The sequence below is a fragment of the Vipera berus genome (genome assembly GCF_964194415.1).
Source record: "Vipera berus genome assembly, chromosome: 4".
NCBI lineage: Eukaryota > Metazoa > Chordata > Lepidosauria > Squamata > Viperidae > Vipera > Vipera berus.
Genome location: NC_138206.1, coordinates 43,541,645 through 43,560,527, shown reverse-complemented (window position 1 = coordinate 43,560,527; position 18,883 = coordinate 43,541,645).

The following is an 18,883-nucleotide window of genomic DNA, read 5'->3' as shown; positions in this document are numbered from 1 at the left end:
GATGAAGAGGCTTGCTCTTTTTCAATAGGAAGGAGCTATGATTCTGGGTGAATTAAAATGGAGAATGCTCTCTGGCCATTAGGAATGATACCTCACTGGAGAGGGAGGGAAAGAGGGAGTACGCTTCTTGATCTCTCTCTCACTTTTTTAATCCCATTTATATCCCGCCCTTCTCCGAAGACTCAGGGCGGCTTACAATCTAAAGCACAAATCAATGTGCTTAGCAATAGCCTTCATTCTGTGTATATGCCTGCTTATTAGGGCTTTCCTAATTCTGACCCATCCACTGCGATAATCAAGTTCGCAGATGATACAACTGTGGTGGGTCTTATTACAGGTGGGGATGAGACAGCATATAGGGCAGAGGTACAAAAACTATCCATATGGTGTAGTAACAACAACTTGCACCTAAACATCGGCAAGACGAAACAGATGGTGTTAGACTTCTGGAGAAAAAAGGAGGAACCTGCCCCACTTTACATCGGGGAGGACTGTGTAGAGAGAGTTTCCTCCTTTAAATTTCTGGGAGTCTACCTCTGTGAAGATCTGACCTGGAAAGTTAACACAACCCAGGAGGCTAGAAAGGCCCAACAGAGGCTTCATTTTCTTAGGGTCTTGCGGAAGAACAGGGTAGAACAATGGCTAATGACCCTCTTTTACCGGTCTACTATAGAGAGCGTCCTCTCGTATGGTATTGTGGTTTGGTATGCTGGTCTGACAGCCGTGAACAGGAAAGTATTACAGAGTGTAGTGATCACAGCACAAGACATTGTGGGCTGTTCCCTGACACCACTGGATGACATCACCAGGGCTCGTTGCCTTGGAAGAGTGAGGAAGATTCTCAGGGATGACTCACACCCTGGACGGTATCTCTTTACTCTCCTACCATCCGGTAGGAGATATAGGAATATAGCCAGCCGTACCAACAGGCTGAAAAATAGCTTTTATCTGTGTGCTGTTAGGCTTTTAAATGGGACATAATCTCTGTGAACTTATGCAGAATTGACTTGGGAGGCCGGTGTGTGGTGTAGATGGTTCACTTGGTGTGGTAGGATGGAGGGTTTGTTGTCACTGTGTGTTGGGGGGAGAGAGCATGGGGGGAGGCTCAGCTAATCTCAATGTACACATGTTGTACTTTGACAATAAAGGTTTATTATTCTTTCGGCTCCCCCCAAGCAGCATTATTACAAAGTCAGCTTATTTCCCCCAACAATCTGGGTCCTCATTTTACGTACCTTGGAAGGATGGAAGGCTGAGTCAACCTTGAGCCTGGTGGGACTCGAACCTGCACTAATTGCAGGCAGCTGGTGTTACTTAAGGAGGCATTAGCCCACTGCTCCACCAAGGCTCTTTCTCTCTCCTATGGTGAACTATGGGACAAGTGGTATATTATAAAGATTTCTACTTTTGTAATACATTTTGTTATTTTGCAGTAATTTTTCCAATTCAATATCAGTAATTGATATGGGCTTAGTCCATGATGTCATTCTACATAATATTGACCTTATCCCATAGTACATCGTAGTACCATTTTTTTTAAAAAAATAATCCCATGAATTAAACATGGGAGCAGCTACAATAGTAAGTAAACAATAATTTTATTCACATCGAATTTCTCTGCCCAATTAGTGGTTGAACATTTTGTGTAATAAAGTAAAATGCAATTTGTGCTCCAAGTACTGCATACAATATATGGACATGCAATTATAAAATATCTAATTAGAAGAGATTTTTTTTAAAAAAATACTTAAACAGAACTCACATTATGACATAATATGTTTGGATTCCTGCTATACATTCACTCTTTACAAAAGTTATATTTTCATTTAAAATAATACAATTTCTATTCTCAGGTCTTTAACATTTCTGCTTCCATTATGTTTCTAGATACTGGAAACTCACCTCAGTAGAAAAAAACTATGTGCCCATTTCAGAACTGTATGTCTTTTTTGAATAGGTCATGCTCCTCTCCTAAATAAAAGGTAAAGTTTAGCCTTATTATTCATTTTGTGGTAATTTTTCAGGAGTTCTATATTCATTAAGATGACTTGGTGGATACGAATTTAGGAGAATATGGGATTTCTTCAGAAAACAGACACAATGAGGTCATGAGGGAACATTTCTTTTCTTATAAATATTGTGTACACCTTTTCATGCTGATTTGTGAGACATTTTATTAGCATAAACAGCTGTCTTCTTACCTCATTTCATCAGCAACAAATAGCATCATTTAAGGAAGCTGCCATAATAGATCCTTTTCTGATTCTTCACACTACTTCCCCGCCTTTTCCTGCAACTGATTTCTTTAACTCATGGGGAGGAGGAACAGTGTGAGCAAAGGAAAGATTAGATTATTTGTTGAACCCATCATGAATCTAGCAATGATGAGAACAACACTGGTCTTTGGTAATCTAAAAATTGAGGCATATAGAGATATTGGAAAATCTATATTTTGCTATGTTGTATTCATTTCAATAAAGTTCACCTTGATTTGTCAGGCACTGCTTTTTCACCTAGCCATCAAAGAGATTGTTAAGAGGAAGATGAGTGAAAAACAGCCATCCAATTAAACTACAAAATTCTGAAAAGGTCAAAATAGTACATGCTACTAGTGTGGTTCATAGAACAAATGAAGTATTTAAATGCCAACATTTCATCCTGTTTAAAAATGCCAGACAATGAAGCTTAAGAAATTTCATGCTACTGAAAGAGCAATGACAATTAAAATCTAGCTTAAATCTTGTTCTTTTCATTTTGTTCATAAATACAATCTTATGTCGGTCATTTCTGATAGAAAACCTTTTAAAAAATAAGAATCACACAATATCCCATATGAAAGATAATTCAAAATGTTAGTCGGTTCCTATTTGTGACAAAGTGTAGCTGAAATCCTTCACTTAAAAATCTTTTTTTCCATTATAGCAGTAGAAGAGAATATTTTGCAGGGGGCATACACTTCCAAAGGCAGCTCAATATGAGCAACATAGTATCCTTGATTTATGACTGTTTGCTTAACAACAGTTCAAAGTTATGACAGCTTCCAAAAAAAGTGATTTATGATCGGTCCTTGATGCAGCACCCACCCACCCCCATGGTCATGTTATTGCAAGTCAGTTTCAGATAAAAATGTGATATGGATTTTCATAGCAACCATGTGATTTGCTTAAAAATCATGTGACTCACATAACAACTACAGTAAAAACAGTTAAAAAATCAGGTCCAGTCATATGATGATTCCCTTTATCACCATCCTGAAATTCCAGTACCAATTGTGGTTGTAAATTAAAACTATTTGTAATGTTACCAGAACGAAAAGGGCTTTATTTATTTATTTGTTTATTGGAAATTTGGGTAAAGATGCCAATTCTAGTATAATTTAAAATATAAATATATAGTTGTGTATTCTTAAAGTTTCATAATTTGTCTTTCTTCTTTGAAAAAGACAATACCTGATTGCTATTGTTAGGCAAAATATGATAGTATGACCATAAGAGTTACTATTTTGAGGACCAATCTATTGGCCACTGATTTCAATACTTTTCTTCCTTCCCCTTCTTGCCCGTACATTTTTAGGATGCATATGTATATCATATTTTGCCTAACAATAGCAATCAAGTATTGTCTTCTTCAAAGAAGAGAGACAAATCATGAAATTTTAAGAATACACAATTATATATTTATATTTTAATTATACTAGAATTGGCATCTTTACCCAAATTTCCAATAAACAAATAAATAAATAAAGCCCTTTTTTGTGGCAACATTACAAATAGTCTTAATTTATGACCACAATTATATGTGTATGTATTTATATGTGTATGTATGTATGTAGGTAGATAAAGACAGAGAAAGAGAGAGAGAGAGAGAGAGAGAGACAGAGAGACAGAGACAGAGACAGAGACAGAGAGACAGAGAGAGAAAGAGAGAGAACATATGGCACAAGAATAGTTTCACAGAGACCAAAAACCAAAAAAATCAAGAATAGAGACAGAGGCTCTTCTTCAACCTCAAGTACAAATAGTTCTTGACTTTCGACCACAATTGAGTCCGAAATTTCTGTTGTTAAGTGAGACAATTGTTAAGTGAGTTTTACCCCATTTTACAACCTTTCTTGGCAATAATAATAATAATACAGTAATAATAATAATAATAATAATAATAATAATAATAATAATAATAATAATAATAATAATAATAAAGTTGGAAGGGACCTTGGAGATCATCTAGTCCACCCCCTGCTCAGGCAGGAAACCCTATACCATTTCAGACAAATGGCTGTCCAGTCTCTTCTTAAAAACTTCCGGTGTTGGAGCTTTAACGGCTTCTGGAGGCAGGTTGTTCCACTGGTTAATTGTTCTAACTGTCAGGAAGTTTCTCCTTAGTTCTAGGTTACTTCTGTCCTTGATTAGTTTCCATCCATTGCTTCTTATCCTGCCTTTGGGCGCTTTGGAGAATAGCTTGACTCCCTCATCTTTGTGGCAGCCCCTGATATATTGGAACACTGTTATCATGTCCCCCCTCATCCTTCTCTTCGTTAAACAAGTTGTTAAGTGAATCACTGCACTTGTTAAGTTAGTAACATGGTTGTTAACTGAATTGAATTTCCCATTGACTTTGATGGTCAAATTGTTGCAAAAGGCAATCACAGCATCCTGGGATATTGCAACTGTCATAAATATGAGTCAGCTATCAAGCATCTGACCATGGGGATGCAATAATGGTCATAAGTATGAAAAATGGTCATAAGTCACTTTTTGATGTGTTGTTGTAACTTTGAATGGTCACTAAATGAACTATTGTAAGTTCATATGAATTGCCTTGATTTACTCTAGATCTAAAATTTATATTTCCACAATGCACAACACTAATCTGACTGAACTTCTACTCAGAAGTATGATTTTTGTATTCTATTGTGATTAATAGTTTAAGTATGAATTACTTGTTTAGGACATCAAGTTTTGGTGATCACTGCTGCTTGTTTCTATTGCCTATTACATTTTCATTCTTAAGAGTCTAAATTGCATATCTTCATATAAAAACTTTAATGTTTCCTATAGTTCACTATTTTTACACCATTAGTTGTATCACAGAAGACGAATAAAGAATAATCCGACTTGCAAGATTTTGTTACTAGTATTCATCTCAACCAAAGTAGTTGTAGACTTCTATGGAATTTATCTTGGTCTGGTCTACATTGTGGGCTGACATAATATGTGTATATGTGTATGGGGATGCACAATAAATTAATAAGAATAAGCCTTTCCACAGAAGCATGATTTCCCAGTTTTCCATTCTCTAACCTTGTAAGTATACAAAAAAGTTATTTATTGCATTCCTTTATTGGAACATTTTGATTATGGCATTGTTGTTGCTTCTTAACTTACTGCATGTATCCTGGAAATGAAGAAGTGACAATGTAAGTTTTATAGATCATTGCTATCTATATTTGTTGAGAAGGAAATCTCAGTGAGTCTGAAGTCATATACTTTCTGATGGAAGTACTGAATTGCATCTTTCATCTTCCTTTAATGCATGTTTAAGAATTATTAACTTTCCTATCATTCTAAATTATTCCAGTAAAATAACCTTAGGACATTTTCACAAATGACAGCAGGAACAATTTTTGGTCTCTGAAGAATAATTTTTGAATGCTTTAATAAGCTACAGAAAAAGGATTACAGGCATATCAAAAGAGCAATTGTTCTTGAAACTATTCTTAGTTTTTCTTTGCTAAAACTTTAATACTAATGCTTGAAAATTCATATTATTCTCAACCAGTGACCCCCCGTCTCCCCAGCAAATGATACCTAAGCCTTCATTTATTCTCTCTCAAATTATTCAGTTTCTCTGATTTTTTTATTGTTCTGAGGGTTGAAATTATTATATTATAACAATATGTTATTTGACTATTACATATTTGGTTATTACATATTACATATTTGATCCATAGTACACCTGTTTGAAAACTGGTTTCCCTGCACATAATGTGGCTCAGAACTATTTCACACTATAGAAACTACTTGAAGCAACATTTTGATCTCATTCAAAATGAGATTTGTTTTCCTATTACACATGAAGATATTACAAATGCTGTCATAGATTAACTACACAATATGTTTGTGTGTATGTGCATAACAGATCAAATTGTGCCGATAGTTTCAATATCTGTGATCCTATTAGAACATAGAAACTACCTTGTAATATGACTGATTGTTTCCTGCATATTTTCAAGAAGCTGCTTAGAAAAGGAATTCTGTGTCTCCCTCATTTTTTTGAACTTGGAAAACATAAACATAATATACCAAACATCCCTAAAACTAGGGATTAAAGTAAGTAAAGTAAAGTAAAGTAAAGTAAAGTAAAGTAAAGTAAAGTAAAGGAAAGGAAAGGAAAGGAAAGGAAAGGAAAGGAAAGGAAAGGAAAGGAAAGGAAAGGAAAGGAAAGGAAAGGTTAAAAGAAATATTAAAGCACTCTGGCAGACTTGCAAAAAAGCTAAATAATGTTTGATTGAAGTACATATATTAATTTAAAAAATTGAAATTTATTATATCATTTTATTTTTACTTTATTTCTATTTTTCCCATTCCTCAACAGGTTATTGGACAAAAATCATATGTTACATTATTTTTATACACAATGAAAGCAACAAGTCTCCTTTGCTCATTAGAGAAAAGAGATGGCAAAATTTAATACTAATTGGAAATCTTCTGGGGATTTTTGCAAGAAATGAAGGGGTGTCAAATTATGACATATGATTCAGTGGCTATTTTTTTTTATTGTCTGGAAAAATAGAAGCTATAGTTTAATGCTAAATTAAGAGCTGAATTTAAGTTTTAACTATACCTTCTGTAAAATAAGTCAGAAGTTACTTTATTTTCTTTTTGCATTTTTGTTTCTTTCTATAATTGTTTCTTTCTGCCAACAGCAGATTAGTTTACACGTATTGTTCCCCAGATGTGGAACTGATAACTGTCATATGTAGGCCTTTTTATTTGCCTAGAGCAGGGGTGTCAAACTCAATTTCATTGAGGGCCGCATCAGCATTGCGGTTGCCCTCAGGGGGCCAGGTGGGTATGGCCAGGGTGGGCGTGGCCTACTGAGTGGGCGTGGGTAGAGTGTGTATGGCCTACTGGGTGGGCGTGGCCAGCTCTACATCATTTGCATCAAGGGTGTCTATGGGGGCCTGGGCAGGAGTGGGACAGATCTGAGGGTCTCTGGCAGAAGGAGGGTCTCTGGCCCAGGGCCAAGGCAATAGGGTCCATTCCCTCACTGTTTCCAGGATGGCTTCGCGGGCCACATGAAACCACTTCGTGGGCCACATCCGGCCCCCGGGCCTTGTGTTTGACATGTCTGGCCTAGAGAAATTACTGTGGTAATTATTACAGCTGTTTATATTCCACCTGATGCCAATGTCAGCACGGCACTTTCCAAGCTGTATGACATCATCACCAGGTAGCAGCAAACTCACCCAGAGGGTGCTCTTGTCATGGCTGGGGACTTCAATCAAGCTTGTCTGAAGACAGTTGTTCCCAAGTTTGTCCAGTATGTGCAAGTTCCCACCAGAGGGAAGAACACTTTAGACCACATGTACTCTAATCTGAAACAGGCATACAGAGCATTCCCTCTCCCCACCTGGGTACATCCAACCATCTTTTACTCCTGTTGTGCCCAAAGTATGTCCCTCTCAGGAAAAGAACTCAGGCAGTCACGAAAAGGGTCAAAACCTGGCCAGTGGGTGCTCTCGGTCAGTTGCAGGACTGCTTTGAAACCACTGACTGGATTGTATTCGAAGATCAAGACCTGAATGCATACAGAGATGCTGTACTCTCTTATATTAGAACATGCACTGATAGTGTAACAACAGAAAAGTGCATTAGAATTTATGGGAATTGCAAACCCTGGATGACTGCAGAGATACAAACACTCCTGAGAGCCCGGGATTCTGCCTTTAAGGCAGGAGACAGGGACACATACAGAGAGGCAAAGGCAAATCTCAGAAGAGGCATTAGGATGGCAAAACAGCAATACAAACACAAGGTGGAGAACCACCTAGCAGACAACAATCCGAGGCAAGTGTGGCAGAGACTGCCGCACTTAACCAACCACAAGGGTAGTACAAGGATCATGGTTAACACCGATGCCCCGTTGGCTGAGGAGCTGTATATCTTCTTCGCTCGCTACGAAGTAAAAAGAACAGACCCCGTAGCCTCTGCTGGCCGGCCTTCTGAATTTCAGCAACTCACCCTATCTGAAGACCAAGTGAGAACTGTATTGAAGGCTGTGAATACCAGCAAAGCCGCAGGCCCAGATGAGGTGCTGGGGATAGTGGTTAAGAACTGTGCCGACCAATTAGCAGGGGTTCTGACAAGGATTTTTAACATCTCCTTGCGAACGGCATGTGTACCATCGTGCTTGAAAGCAGCTACCATTGTCTCTGTCCCCAAGAAAACTGCAGTTGAGTGCCTGAAAGACTACAGACCTGTTGCATTAATGTCTCTAGTCATGAAATGCTTCGAAAGATTGGTTCTCCAACATCTCAGGACATGCCTCCCACTGGATTTCGATAAACATCAATTTGCCTACAGGAGGAACAGGTCAACAGATGATGCCATAGCTACTGCTTTACACTCTGTAGCAAGTCATCTTGAGAAACCTGGAAGCTATGTCAAAAAGCTATGCTTTTTGTTGATTATAGCTCGGCTTTCAACACCATTTTGCCGAGCATTCTCATTGAGAAGCTGACTGACTTGAAATTTTCCCCCTCCATCTGCGATTAGATTCAAGACTTTCTCAGGGACCAGTTACAAACAATGAGGGTCGGGTCTGCTTTGTCCACCCCCCTGAAGCTTTGCACCAGCTTGCCACAGAGCTGTGTGCTTAGCTCCTATCTGTTCTCTTTGTACACATATGACTGTGTATCATCTGACCCATCTACTGCAATAATTAAGTTCGCAGATGATACTACCATGGTGGGTCTTATTACAGGTGGGGATGAGACAGCATACAGGGCAGAGGTACAAAAACTATCCATATGGTGTAGTAACAACAGCTTGCACCTGAACATCGGCAAGACAAAAGAGATGGTGCTAGACGTCTGGAAGAAAAAGGAGGAACCTGACTCACTTTACATCAGGGAGGACTGTGTGGAGAGAGTTTCCTCCTTTAAATTTCTGGGAGTCTACCTCTGCGAAGATCTTACCTGGAAAGTTAATACAACCCAGGTGGCCAGAAAGGACCAACAGAGACTTCACTTTCTCAGGGTCTTGTGGAAGAACAGGGTAGAACAACAGCTAATGACCCTCTTTTACCGGTCTACTATAGAAAGCGTCCTCTCGTACTGTATTGTGTTTTGGTATGCTGGTCTGACAGCCGCAGATAGGAAAGCATTATAGAGGGTGGTGAGCACAGCACAAGACATTGTGGGCTGTCCCCTGACACCACTGGATGACATCGCCAGGGCTCGCTGCCTTGGAAGAGTGAGGAAAATTCTCAGGGATGACTCACACCCTGGACGGTATCTCTTTACTCTCCTACCATCGGGTAGGAGATATAGGAGTATAGCCAGCTGTACCAACAGGCTGAAGAACAACTTTTATCCATGGGCTGTTAGGCTTTTGAACAGGATATAATTTTATAAACTTTATGCATGATTGACTTGCGAGGCCGGTGTGTTGTGCAATTAGCTCACATGGTGTAATAAGATGGAGGGTTTGTGTCACTGTAAGTTGGGGGTGGGGGTACGAAGGGAGGCTCAGCCAATCTCAATGTATAAATGGTTGTACTTTGACAATAAAGGTTCATTCATTCTCTATGTCTCCTTTTTCATTTATATTTCTCCTTGACCATTTGTTTTTGCTAGTTTTTATCTTTGGTTTTTTAAAAAAAATATTAAAGTTACATTTTAAAAAAGATTTTTCAAATAAGGAATTCTCAGAACTCATGTTGATACTGATATAACAGATTCAGAAACACAACAAAAATAGCCAATTTAAAATAAAATTAAAGATATATAATAAATATATCCATCAATAACTATGCAAATCACTTTCATGTTTAGTTAATCTTCCAGATTGGAATTAGGAATTTTATATTGTTTCAGAAAGGGGAAAAAATAACCTACTAATATATCAGTTCTTGCAAAGCTGTAGTAATGATTTCAGTGAGGAAAAAAAAAATCAGTGAACAAAATTTTGATTAGTCTTCTCCAGTTTGACATCCTCTAGTTACATTGAAAAACACCTGCTATCATCAGGCATGTTAGCCTGCTCTTAATATCTTCAGGGAAATGCTGCCACCATCCATCTTATATCCAAAGCTTCATATAGTTAATGGAAAGTCTGAAGGGATTTTCTGAAAAGAATTCAAGTGTAATCTTCTCTTAATTCAAAATACTTGTTGAGCAGAAACCTAAATAGATTCTAAACTTATATAAAATAGTATTCATATTTGAATTTGTTGATATTAAGGATATGGCATCTACAGATCCCTACTACTTTTGTCAAACATTATGTTGTAAGCTCTACCATTTTTGGAGATGCATGTTATATCATAACGTACATCTACAAACTTTAGGGTTTGTATCCTATAGTTTGATGCTGAAACACTATTTAATTAGACTGGAGCTGTTTGACCCACTCCTCTCTACCCATCCCTACTCCTTTCAGACCCTGATGATTAGGAACAATATCATTTCCTGTAGCTGAAAAAGATGCTGTTGCAAGCAAAATAATCATCCCTGAAATTCATATTATAAACATAAAATGGCAGAGAGTATGCATATTTAGGAATCTATGTTGGCTTCTTTACTTTCTATGTATCCTTCAGTCACAATCCTAAACTATAAATCCTACTACTTCTTCCCTTGGATTACTTTTGAAAATTTATCTGTTTGTTTCAGTCAATATAGTCTTCTCAAAGAGTAAAAGTGTTATTTGAAAATACTGTACTGTGAAATAACTGAACAAAGGATAGAACTATGGCTTTAGCAATCTAATCATATATCTAAACTATCCTGATCAGAACCACAATCTTGTACTGTTGACAATAAGAATTTCATTTTTCAGAGAGTAACCATTTGTAAGCAGAGACAGATAGTCAGGAAATACAGAAAAAATAAGATCTGTAAGAGAATCAATAAAAGGATATTCATACTGTAGAATACCAGATGGATTAGTCTTATAAAAGTGGTAAGAGTTTTTTGTACTGTAAAAAAGAAGGAGAAAAATACATATTTGTAATTGCATGAGAAAAATACTCATTAAAACCTAACAATAATGAAAAATTCAGGGATTAAGACAAATTTATTAACATCCTATAGTATATCAGAAACATATAAGTCCTAAAAATTGATCATTGTTTCCTAGATTTAGAAGCATAGAGTTTGTTAATGCTTTTTACAGGAAACAGAATGCCATGGTGAAGTATGTTTAGAAATTTTTCTACCTATGAGACCAGCTAACCACAGTAGAGCTAGAAAAAAAATACTTAAATCTGTAGCTTGGATGAGAGGAAAATCTGAAAAGGCCAGGATATATGAACACTGGGATGGAGAAACTGATGCTGAATGTTGATTTGAGGAAAAAATCATCTTCAAAAGGCTTTCACTCAGAGAAGTAATCAGCAATGAATGTTGATGGTGTGGCTTCATGTATTGTTTTCAAGAAATCATGGGAAATGGTGAAGTGCCAAAATGATGAAGGGAAGTGTTGTCATCATCCTCAATCTGGGAGTGAATGGGTGGGAAAAATCTGTTCTTATCTTGTTGAAGATTCTTGGCAGAAAGTCCCAAGCTATCAGTCTGTGAGCATCTTGAAATTAAGGCTGTGATTAGAAGTCAGTATGGATTTGTCAAGAAAAAGACTTGTCAAATGAATTGTAAGAATCTGCAAAATGAATGAAATATTTCCTGATGTCAGAAAAGCATTTGACAGAGTATCTCATTACACTCTAATCACCAAAATAGTTAAATGAGGTCTGGATGGTCTGAGACTTAAGTGGATACCAAAAGAATGTTCATCATCTGGAATGAAAAAACAGTGGTATTCTATAAGATTCAGTCTGGAGCCTACTATTATCCAACATTTTTAATGGCTTGGATAAAGACATGGATACAGATGATACACAGTTGGATGTGGGAGCTGATATTCTAGGGAATAGAAAGGAAAACATTTTGAAAGGTTTCATTTTGAAAACAACTGGGTTACAAAACACACACACAACCATAATGCAAAGTCCTTGATTCAAGAAAAAAAAATCAAATCACAGATATGGAACAGAAAGTCCTTATTTTAGCACTAGTACTTTTGAAAAATAATCTTGGGATAGCAACTGCTTCATAGTATCATAAATATTAAATTGGTGGCACAATAAGATTAGGATCATTTAGGGGTGCAGCAAAAAAAATATGTACTATCATAATATTAATGTTGTATTGTTAAACCGCTACTTTATAGTATTATATTTCCAAGTATTTTACACTGGTCATAATGGTTCTGAGTTATTGTGTCCTGTTTTATATATCACATTATTTGAAAATTTAGACAAAGTGAAGCAGGCTTCAAAAAGATTAACAAAAGAAATCAAGAGGCAAGAAAACTTATGAAGATAAATCAAAGGACCTAGAAATGTTTAGCCTTTGGAAATAGGGATTGACATGGGTTATAGTGATAAGCCAAAAGAATATCTAAAAGAATGTCATACGGAGATAGCAAAGTTGTATTGTCTATCAGTCCAGAGTGCAGTCTAACAAATAATGTATATTAGCTATATAAAAAAATATTCTGACTGAAAGTTAAGAAAACATTCTAATGGAGCAAGTTAATAATTGAACCAGTCACTCAAAGACAGGGTAAACTATCTTCTTTGGGTTGGTTAAAATAGAGGCTGGGACAGCCATTTATTGCAAATATCTGCATGGAAGAACAGTTTGATCATTCTAAATGGCCCTTACAGCTCTATACATTTATGAGCATAAAGAGCTGGTTCTGCTATGTCAACTCCATTATGAGCACAAAGAAGATATACCTTCAAGTAGTTTGAACAGAATCTAAACAGTTAAATACAGTGGTTTTTTTTCTAAAAAAAAAAGGTGCCGGAACTCTCATCTTGGCTGGTGCAGGAGGCGGGGGGGTTGGTGGGTGGGTGACGCTGCTGCGGTCACAGGTGTGAGGGGTGTTGGCGGCGGGCTCCACCCCCAGGGCCAGAGCTGGTGTGGCTGATGCTGTGGAAGCAGCAGAGCCCACTCCATATGGCGGGGCTGTGCGGGGTAGGCAGTCGAGGCGGTGCGGGCCAGGCTATGCAGGGTGGCCACTTAGGCGCACAGGGCGAGGCGACGGTGGTGCAGGTCCAGCACCAGGTAGGCCACAAGCCTGGCTGACACAGGTGAGCACAAGGAAGGAGTGCACATGGACTCCGCAGAACCCACCTCCACTTCTTGTCCTCTCTTACTTACCTAGTTGAGATGGTGTAGTTGGGCAGCAGGGAGGGATGCAAAGTTCCTGCCTACTCGCTTTCGCTGCAGACAACTAGCTGGTGCAACGTTTGCCAGCCAGGTCTTTTGGCACGCTCAGCAGCAATTCCAATAAGCTTTCAAAAGCCAATAGAGGGAATAGCATAGCTTGTGCAAAAGCTTTTTTGGTTTTTGTGTGTGTGCAAAAAAAGGTGCCGGAACGCCATTCTGAGTGTTGTATGAGAAAAAAAGCCCTGCTTTTATGTTTTAATCTTATGATTTTAAAAATATTTTTTTCTATTGTAAGTTTCCCCAAACCTCGCCATGTGGATTGTATACAAATATTATATAATTGATAAATAAAGGTAGAACATATGTTAAATATACATCAAATGAGAATATGCTTCCCTACAAAGTCAATTATTGCTCAATGACAGACCAAGGAGTTAACTCGGAAAGGCAAGAGGAAAATTTAGAAGAGATCTGTACAACTTGTAGAAGGGAAAAGCCCACACTGATAAATTAAAAATCTGGTCTGCAAAGGAATGCTGGTGGGCTAATCAATGATTTGGTGATTAGAGGAGCATCTACAGTGTTGGAGCTCGTGGTCATGGTAAGCCATGGAGGCACTAGGCAACATGACCTTCAGGGCAGTGGTAGTGATTTTATTACTTTAAAAAAAGAAAAGTCTGTGCTCTGTCCAAGGGTGCTTGGTAGGCTGCATGTACAGGCCTGGTGTAGAATTTATTTTGGAGCATTCAACTATCTAGAGCAGGCATGTCAAACTCATTTTGTTTGAGGCAACTTCTTATAAAAGAATTGCCATTAATTCGTTTTAATAAAATAATTTAAATCAATTTTTCACTTGATTTCAAATTAAATGAATTATATTGGTTGACAATGAGATTTTTTTTAGTACAATTGCCAAATGCAATAAACTGGTTTTAGGTATATGTTACTGGAAGGAAAAAGCAATTGCTGCTGTGTTACTGATTCCAGAGAAGCATTTACATGTATGCAGGTATCCTTAGGGTGCAATAGTTATGGATGAGAAATATTGGTTGCAAAGTTGGCATTTCTGGATGTAATGCAGATATTTTGGACTTATTTTTGTTTCTTTGCATGTTTGATATTTTTAAAAAGGCATATGCTACTGACTACGCTTATGCACATATGTAACCTCTTTTGCTAGGATACATGATCACTGCTTGTCCAAAATTTTAATATACAGATAATACCACCAGAAATTATTTTATTTAATAAATGTTGTTATTGATGTTAAGCTCACCAGGGAAAAGATCATATATTGTTATGTATATACTAGGTTAATTATTTAAAGACTGAAGTGCAACATAACTAGATTCTAAATAATCTATTTTTCAAAACACACAACAGTCCAAACAGTAAAAGTAAAGTCCAAATTAAGAATATTTCATTCTTAAGAATTGTTTAGATTCAAAATAGTTTTCAAGAGTGTACAAAAGATACTATTTTTTTCTAGAATGAGCTAAATTAGACAGATTACATTGAGAAAAATGTTTCTCATTTCTTTCCTGTTACCTTTGATTTCATGGCAGAGATGTTAACATAAGAAATAGATTATTTTGTTATCTAATTTTACCTTCCAAAAGACAAAAGCAGATGAAAAATGTGAGGTTCTTTCCTGTTGGCTTTTTTGAATTAGCTGTTTTAGATTCTAAAAGTTTAGTTCCTAAAGAAGTAATCCTGTAAATAATTTTTATGTCCTCCTCTAGTGCAGGCTCTTTTATGACTCAAGGACTTCAACTCCCAGAATTCCTGAGCCAGTATGGCTCAGCTTGGAAACCTCTCCCTTTCCCCTCAGCATGGCTGGCTCAGGATTTCTGGGAGTTGAAGTCCACAAGTCATAAAAAAGGGCCAAGATTCCCTAGCCCTGCAATAGGCTTAGGAAAGCCAGTAAGGGAGCTGTGTTTTGTTTTTGTTTTTGAAGAAAAAAAAAGGTGCCAGAACGCCGTTCTGAGCATTCTATGAGAAAAAAAGCCCTGGTTAAATATAGGTGTATTAACCAAAATGAAAAACATGATTCATTTAAGCAAAAATTTTTAAAAATCTGCTTTGAAACTAAAGTAAAACATTTATTTCTTCATTTTATTTATTTATTCTTTCATTCTAGCTACATAAACTACATTCATTTTAATACTTACTATTTCTGTCACATATTTAATAATAACACAGATTACTGAACATATTTCAAACTCAAGTATTTCAAATGATAAAGACATACAAAATTATTTTTACAACTGTGTAAAAAAATAGTTCAGAAAAAGTATTTAGGTATTGATCCTGCTGATATTAATATAACTTTAAGAATGTGAACAATCCAATTAAAAGCACAAATGAGATATGGACTACAAAGGTTGAAATTGCTTTGTCTACTGTTCAAAAATAAGTTATTCCATTCAAATAGAAAGATAACATGAACTTCTAAATCAAGTAACTGGTGTTTCTGAGCAACACAGGAGAGTGATTCTACCATTTTACATCAACCAACTAATAAGATGTGCTATTTAAGGCAGATAATTTCCACTTGAGTGTTTCATATGCTAGGCTGTGCTGCTTCGGATGTGTAAAGAAAAGTGTCAAGCCACGGTATGTCACCTCCACTGATGAACATATATATGTACACACACATAAACACATATACACACATATATGTATACATGCACATTTTACTTTTTTCATTGTTGAATTTAATGCTTTTTGTTATTATAATGCTTTAGTTGTTTTAAATTTATTTGGTCAGTCATGATATTTTTTCACTTCTATATTCTGCGTAAGAAAAAGAAGTAATCTATTAGTTTTTGTTTGCACTGTTGTTTTTTACACTGTAATATTTCATGGATGTCAAAGCAATATGTATGTGTGTGTGTTTGTGTGTGTGTGTGTGTGTGTGTGTTCTTTTTCACTTTTCTTTCATCGAAATGTCTGATGAAGCAGACTAAATTGAGTGACTAAAGAACTTGGCAACGTTTATTTAGTCACAGGCAAAAGGATGATAAAGCGAATAATATAAAACCTTTTTCAGTTTTATCCATGTGTAAGAATATCTGTATAAGCAGATTAAATTAAGTGACTTAAGAATCTGCTCACCCACCAATACATTTATGATGAATATATAGAATATATATGAGAGAAAGAAGCATAGTTCATTAAAAAAATTCAGTGCATTCATAGTCCCTCTTTTTCCTTACACAGAAGTCTGGCATATTCCCTTCCTGCCCATTTCAGTCTTAATTATAAGAGGACAGAAAGCTGTTTTGCAACCTAATAAAAGTGCAGTTACGCCATAGTTTAATGGCTCCATTGTGGCATATCTCCAGCAAGAAGCAAAATACATACAGGAGAGTACTCGTGTTGTGATGGAACAAGTCCTGAAGAAGGTGAAACAAAAAACTTAATAACCGATTCACATACGCTGCACTGAACTTTCCATGCCTATGCTTAGTCACCATGCCCATACATTTTATATTCCACCAGAACAGACTACAGATGATTTCACAGATTCTCCATCACAGTGTAACAATTATTCTGAATTTGTTCTCCTGTTCTCCTTTGTGGTTAAAAAATAGTACCTTTCCATCTACTAAATGCAACAATGAAAGCAAGGCTGAAGCAGGCTGGGAAAATGTGTCAAGTGTAGGGTATTTTCTCCTTTGACAAGATGTATTTATTGTTTCAAAATAGACAGAAATTGTAAAGATGTATGTGCAAAATGGGAAGAGCTTAGTAATTGTAACTTGTCACAAATTACATCTGTGTGAATTCAAAAGAGCTAACATGACAACAGAGGAAAGAGTAGACTAGCCCTTTTTTCTCTTTCTCTTGATGCTAAAACTTTAAAAATTCAATAAATTTAGGATCTATTTGCATGCTTAAATAAATTTATCACTTTAATGAGGATACTTTCACTTATCCTGGCTGCACTAAATTAAACTTTGCTTTAATTCCACCTTAAAAAAATGATTTACCATTAAAATATAATGCCATTTCATGAGGTCAACAATACTACCCAGGAATATAATTTTGTTACAGCATGAAACTTTACTTTAAAACAGTAATATAGGATAGCTACCTTTGGTTAGGAAAACAGCATTCTTTAAAGTATAATTGTAATGTATTACTTATTCTGTCACTTATTTGTCATTTGTAGCACCCTACAAATTTATAACTATTTATTGTTTTATTGGTATATTTACTTACTTTCAGTCCTAGCGAGGTCTGAAAATGAGGCGCATGGAAATGAGTCAATTTTCTCCTTGTAATTTGGATATAAAATCACAATATTGTAATGCAATTATGTACATATTTACTCAAATGGAACCTCATTATGTTCAATGAGATTTGGTAACCTATGTGTGCATGTGTGCATGGGTTTGCTGTCTTAATGTATTAGGTCTTGAAATTCACCTAACTCAAGAAACCAATTATATATTATTTAGAATACATGAATATTCCTTAGCTCCATCTAATATCTGTCTACCCTATCACCAATCTTTGGTGACCTGAACCTTATATTCTAGGTATTCTTAGCTACATTTGAACATTTAATGCACCAGCAATATAGACAGTCTTGTGATCTGAAATCAGTGAACATATATGTAAATCTCAATTATACATGTTAAATTCTATTGACATTAATGTACTTTTATTGTAAGTTACACAATCAGTGTTTATAAGAGAACCTTAGTATTACATGTGCAGGAAAAAAAGATATTGTTTGAAAAAAAAGGATTTCTTATGTACTCAGATTTTATTATGTGGGAATATCTTTAAATATGGAAAGGTTAGAAATTCAGAACATTTATATGTGTGTTTTGGTTTGATTTTCATTTGTAATGGGTCACTTCACTTAAAGTTTTTATATATTATATATGGACAGAAGTTGTCTTTATGGTGATTCAGACTGCCACATCAGGACTGAATTTAAACCAGGGCCTTTTAAAAATAAAAAAAAGGCAACACTCTCCCATATTACTGTCAAGCAAACTACATGAGAATCAATTGAGAGGAATATTAACTGTTTTTCTACAGAGTTTTATACTTTAGGGGAAAACTAGAAAAATTATAAATCATAACATTTTAATGTCTCCAACAGACTTAAATGTAAGCTAATCCAGTGTAGTAATGTAACTAACTGTAACTGTAACTATAACAACTTTAACAATTTTAACAACTATAACCACTATAACTAAAAACTATAACTATACAGTAGTATAATGTGCGTATACACACACAAACATACTGAGAGAGAGAGAGAGAGAGAGAGAGAGAGAGAGAGAGAGAGAGAGAGAGAGAGAGAGAGAGAGAGAGAGAGAGAGAGAGAGAGAGAGAGAGATCTAGTGTAATATGTATTACAGTAGATATATTGTTCCAAGAAATAGAGAGAGAGAGAGAGAG